The sequence below is a fragment of the Emydura macquarii genome, unplaced genomic scaffold, assembly GCF_026122565.2.
Source record: "Emydura macquarii macquarii isolate MOO-44397 ecotype Brisbane River unplaced genomic scaffold, CSIRO-AGI_Emac_v2 contig_1477, whole genome shotgun sequence".
Lineage (NCBI taxonomy): Eukaryota > Metazoa > Chordata > Testudines > Chelidae > Emydura > Emydura macquarii.
The window spans coordinates 24083712-24089711 of record NW_027131614.1 but is presented as its reverse complement, the minus strand read 5'-3'; the positions used below and the strand labels follow the sequence as shown (position 1 = coordinate 24089711).

The window sequence follows — 6000 nt, the reverse complement described above, 5'->3', positions numbered from 1 at the left end:
GAGGTCACTTACATTGTTCTGTTATCCATAAAAAAGTGCACGCAAAGGGAAACATTCTGCTTCAGAACACAATCGTTTCTGTAAACCCCTCTTCAGAATGAATTGATTTTTTATTTTAAATATAAGAAATCCTAAAGCAAATGCATATAAGATGAGGTGGTTGTTCAGCTCATTTAGGGCTATACCAAAAATAACACAGAGCAACCTCATCGTGGAGTAACGAAATGCAATTGAAACTGTTACTTTTGGCATTTCACTTAATCTCTTATGCATAGAGTTGATGTCAAAGTTTCTGGATTAAAAAAAATATTTTTATATTTTACCTTTTTGAGAACAAACATTGTGTTCTAGTGTTCATGTGTGTGCATTGTGTCCTTAACCCTTTCTGATTAGGAACAAGTACTGAAGGTTGGTCACTAATCACAAAAACACAAAGCTGTGTTTTGCAATATTAGAAATGGAGGGAAACAGTTTCCCCACCTTTCAAAATCCTTCCACCAGTCTCTTTTGTATTCTAGCCTAATTTCTGGTGTCTTTCTTGTAGGGGACCAAGACGTTGTATGAGTTCAAATGAAAAAAAGAAAAGCAAAGAATGTGCAGTCCATAAACTGGTGAGTGTGTAGCCAGCTGCAGGCCTTAGTCCCCAAGGAAGCCTGAGCAGGTGGTTTGAATTCTACTGACAGGTGTTATCTACTTCCTGTGTCAAGGACAGCAGGCTTTCTACCTCTTGCACAAACCCCGGGAACCAAAATATTTCTTTTTAAGGAAACATTTCAAAGCCAAGCAGATTTGTTTCTGTCACAATCTGTATGCTAATTCCCCCTGTAATGCTAGTTATGGCCTTAATTACACAATACTGGAAGTGCTAGCTTGGCTCCTCACATTCTGCCTGTGGAATAAGTAGATTTATTTTAGCTTCTGTGTTTCTGCTTGCTCAATATTCTGGGTGTTGGCATTCAAAAGACAGCCTGAGTTCAGGCATATCTGATCTGAAGTTCACAATGTGAGATTTGCATTTTGTATGATTTTTTAAAAGTTCTATTAAAACAACCCCGGCAGTTAACTTTAGGAAAATGGTTGCTTTTTACTGCTTGAAAAGATGAAAAAGAAGGATGTGGCAAACCCACAGCATTATAGAGCTGGCCTTCAAAGAGCACTGACTGAAGCACGCAGTTAATGTTCATTTGAACTGTGCTAACTGGACTGAAGAAGGTTACTTAGAGCCTGATCCTGCAAACACTTCCTGTCGAGTATCATTCTTACTGCTGTTAGTCCATTGAAGTAAAGCAGGGCTGCTCACAATATAAATACTCCGGCCAACATACTTGCTCTGCCTTTCAGGAAAACAAAGGGTGGATCTACCCTACAATTCATGAATAACCATGTAACAGATGGTACCTGGGGTTCTCCAAGGAGGGGATATTGGTACAACTCCCATCCCATGCAAGCAGTGGCATACTGTGGGCCTCCAGCACCCAGGGGACATGCTTACTTTGGTCCCCCCAGCAGCAGTACCCCACAGGGAGGCTCTGCAGGCCCACATCCCACTCTCCCGCTCTACTACCACCCCATCAGCAGTAGCACCCCATGGGGGGGGGGGGTACAGGCCTGTTTCCCACTCTCCCCCCCCCATTGTGGGGGCAACCAGGGCTGCCCAGCAGCAGGGGGGCCCTCATCACAGGTACTGGCCCCAACAGCTCCCTCCTTGTACCCAGTGCAGGGGTGGAGGAGCCAGGAGAACACCCTGGCTGCCTGCAACAGGCACAGGGCAGCTTCTCCGAGGAGGTCCCAGCTGGCACTACTCCCAAGGCTGGCACCTGGGGATATGCCCCCCCCATACACCACTGCCCCAAGGCATCATGCATTGCTTCTGGCTGCCTCCCACACCACTGTTCAAGAGCTGCTTTGGTGCAATGGGTCCCAGCAACCCGCCTGAGCTGAACAGGAGACCATCATAGAATCTCTCTGGGCATGGCAGGACTCAGCAAACCACTCCTTCTAGCATAAAGTGAATCTCTCATCTCTATTGTCCCAGCTCCCCTAGAAGCCCTCTGCTTTTAACCCCCGCTTCCTGCCAAGGAGTGTGTCATGTGCATGATGGGGAGAGGCCTTTCTGGCCCTAGGGGGAGCTGAGTGCACCCCCTCTGGTGGGAGGGGCATATGCACCCTGTCACAACCCACTTTAATTTAGCAAGCCCAAGTACAAGAAAGCAGTGCAGCTGCAGTAGCAGAAGGCTGTACAAGCCCACCCAGAAACCTTGGTAACTATTCAGGTGACTAGCCTGTGCTGAACCCCATGCTGCAGCAGCTTGGTGAGTTGGCTAAGCTCCAGAATCTACTCCAGCTTTATAGCAGCCTTGCATGACTGTCTGTGGACTGCTCTGCACCTCCAAACATACCCCTAGCTATGCTCACAGTTAGGCCCCTATACTGGAAGTGGTGGTGGTGGTGATATCAGACTATTAAATCAGCCTTATGCTGTTCTTATCCTAGGGGGCTGTTCTGGCCCCTTTGCTCTGCAGGGGTGATATGTGTGAGCTACAATCCATCCCTAAGTTCAGCAGTAACTGTTTGCAAGTTCAGGTGCTAAAATGCATTAGTCTAGCTTTCTGCTTTGAAACCAAAATATCTCAGGCCTGTTTTATCAGAAGCAAGCAGCATGGTCCCCAAACTACTGAACAGATCAGGTTACATGCTATTAATCATCTGTACATACCCAGCAAACTTTGTCTAAAATCTGAAAGTGGAGAGAATTAGTAATGCCTGTATTAAATGGTTTCAGATACAGCTTCCATCTCAGCATTGCAGCGTCAGTACCAGCTTTAAAATAAACCACAGTGTGTGGTGAGCTTATAATTAAAGTATGTGATAAGGACTTGTCTTGTTTTCCATCTCAAAGATGATTACATGAACTGGAGTTTATCAGGTAGTTTCTCATACAGATTTTATACATTGTGCTGTCATTTAAATTGCCTTTATCTCATATTTTGTTTCAAAATACCATGCCATGTCTGAGAAAAATAAGGATTAAATCTTCCCGAGATTTCCTCTGTTGAGCTACTTCCTGGTGTCACGTTTTCAGAGATGCTGACAATTAAGATTGAAGAAATATAGTGGAAAACTGAAATACAACCTAGAAATAGCACTTCACCATTTCATAGCAACAAGAAAGGATTATAACACAGACTGATTTCTTTCTATAGCATATCACCCAATCAATAAAGACAGAAATATATAAGAGCACCAGCAAACATATACAAGAATTGCCATCAAGAAATACATGTAAATAGGTCTGGAACACACAAGTGAATAAGATCTAAACAAACATTAAAAAGGCCCTGATTTTACAAACACTTAATTAAGCATGGCCGTAAGTGTTCATGGTCATGATGGCAATGGCACTTTTCACATAAATAAAATTATACACATGGTAAAGTGTTTGCAGAATTGGGTCCAAGGGACAAATTCTGCTGTCAGTTACTCTGGTGTAAATGCAGAATAACTCCAGGGCAATGGTTTTACTCTGACTTTACAGTGGTATAACACTGGCTTGACCCTGGTGTAACTAAGAGCAGAATTTGGCTCTAGAAGAGTGGTGTAGACAAATGTTCCTGCAAAGCAGTAAAACTTTTCCCCTTTCTAACACAAAGGTGTTTTAGCTTCAGTGGTATGAGGCAATTACTCATTCTGTTTGTTTTCCTGTTTGACTGTGGCCCCAATCCTGCAGCTGCCTCCCTGCAGGTGTAGCTATGTGACTGCATAGAGTCCTGTTGACCTTTGAAGCTCCACACAGGTGGAGTTGCAGAATCAGGGCCTAGGTTCTGTGAAACAAGGAAGTAAAGCAAATGTCAGGGTTTGTTTGGGCATTGATTAGGGGCATTTCAGAGAGGCGATGGTAGTTATATAAAGAACTACATGATACAGCTAATGAACTGATACCGTACATCATCCTGGTTCCAGCTGCTGCCAGTTATCTAAGCTGCCAGTGTTTGCAAAAGAGAGGTCATGTGAGAAGGCTTTCTTCTGTAGATCAGAACTTATTCTTCTAGGTTTGTCCAGAAGCAGACAGTTCAGGTAGGCACAAAAAAGAACAACCCCTACCCACAAACCATAAATCATGAAAATTTTGGACCGGCTTTCATTAGAGTTTTGGCCCAAGTTCTGGACTATTTCTTATTTTATGTGCTAGATCTTACTTTAGAAGTAGCAAAATGACAAAATCTAATGCCAGCGTAATGATACAGTCCTGTTTTGTAGATATTCATAGGAAATATCTTTTAAACATGTGAAGGTTGTGACACAAACTGAGAAGTGAGGAAAGCCATACTTAAAGCTGACACTAATGCTCATGTGGAAAATAAAATACAGAGTGACTTGAATTCAGCATGGGATGCCAACCACAACTCTGAATTTCCAGGCTTTGTGTCAGGTTCTGTCAATATAACATTATTTAAATGGAGTTTTAAGTCTGTGAATTCACTTGTGTTTTAATGGTATGATTATTTTAATCATAGCAAAATTTATCGGGAAAGATTACTTAGAAAATGTGTGTTCCTTTCCTTGAGAGACCAGAATAGGTAAATTCACATCCAAATAGCTCATATAAAGACTGCTTTAGGGAGGCAGCATGGCTCAGTGGAAAGGTACTGGCCTGGGTTTCAGGAGATCTCAGTTCACATCCTGTTTCTGCCACTACAGTAGAACTTCAGAGTTATGAACATTGTAGGAATGGTGGTTGTTTGTAACTCCAAACAAAATGTTATGGTTGTTCTTTCAAAAGTTTACAACTGAACATTGACTTAGTAGAGCTTTGAAACATAACTATGAAGAAGAAAGAGTGCTGCTTTTCCTTTATTTTTTTTAGTTGTTAACGTTTAATACAATATTGTACCGTATTTGCTTTTTTACTTTTGTATCTCTGCTACTGCCTGATTGCATACTTCTGGTTCTAAATGAGGTGTGTGGTTGACCGGTCAGTTCATAACTCTGGTGTTTGTAACTTTGAGGTACTACTGTAGTTTGATAGAGCTTAGGCAAGTCACTTCACCTCTCTGTCTCTGAGTTTTCCCTTCTGGGTAATAATGCTACTGACCTTCTTTGTAAAGCACTTGGAGATCTACTGAGGAAAAGTGCTATATAAGAGGTATGTATAATTTTAAAATATTGGCTCAATATGTAATACTTATATATTATATATGGTTAAATATATAGTTTGGTATAAATTTTATACCTCCTTCTTTATGCCCTGCTCCGACACTGTTGCATTTCTTGCACCCACATAGAGCTCCATTGACCTCAGTGGGTCTCCATTGGGGTTTGTGGTATTGGTAACTGTATTTTTAAGTGTGTTAATTTCCCAGACAGGAAGTCTGGGAAAGGGGCTCTGCAGAAGCCCGTGTTTTACAGAGGCTGTTGGGACCTGCATCACTGAATACAAAGGATCTCTGTCAAGCCCCCTGGGCCCAGAGTGGTTACTGAACTAGAGCTGGGCAAATTTTTTTCTGGGCAAATAGTTTATTTGATGAAAAATTGCAGTTTTGGCCAAATATACGTTCATTGGAGCAGAATGCCACCCGGGCTGCCAGGTGAGTGCTTTAACTACCAGGCTATAGAGTCATTCTCACACTCACCACCACATAGAGGCCGTACCATGCTATTTATCATTTAGCCATCATCCCAAAAGGCACAGTGTATGAATGGACCCCTGCAGCTGTGCAAAATCCTAGTGACACCTACAAGTAGCTAGCACATTAGTAAAAGGCAAGAGTAAGGCCTTTAAATTTACCAGCTGTTCTCACAGGCCTCCTCTTTTCCTTTTTTCTTTTCTTCCGTTGTTTCCTTTTTTTCTTCTAGTTTCTTCACCCTCTGCCTTTCAGCTAACAGACATATAAGCCCTGTTTTCAAATATAGCCACAGAGATTCCTATTTTCTTGATTGCCCTGTAGCACTGACTATGCACTTTTCACAGTTGCGATTCAGCTTCTGTCATTGTTTGGTTTA

General features: G+C 42.3%; 1 long non-coding RNA gene across 2 annotated transcripts in view; it reads left to right on the top strand.

The window, feature by feature from the left end:
• The first annotated feature begins 3946 nt into the window (after nt 1-3946).
• Nucleotides 3947-6000, top strand: part of LOC137156870 (uncharacterized) — a 68325-nt gene continuing 66271 nt past the window's right edge. The window contains exons 1-2 of one of the 2 annotated variants that reach the window (XR_010920934.1): nt 3947-4074; nt 5106-5143. This is a non-coding gene — a long non-coding RNA (uncharacterized lncRNA). The remainder of the gene's footprint in view (nt 4075-5105; nt 5144-6000) is intronic. The other variant, XR_010920935.1, reaches the window with a different exon arrangement.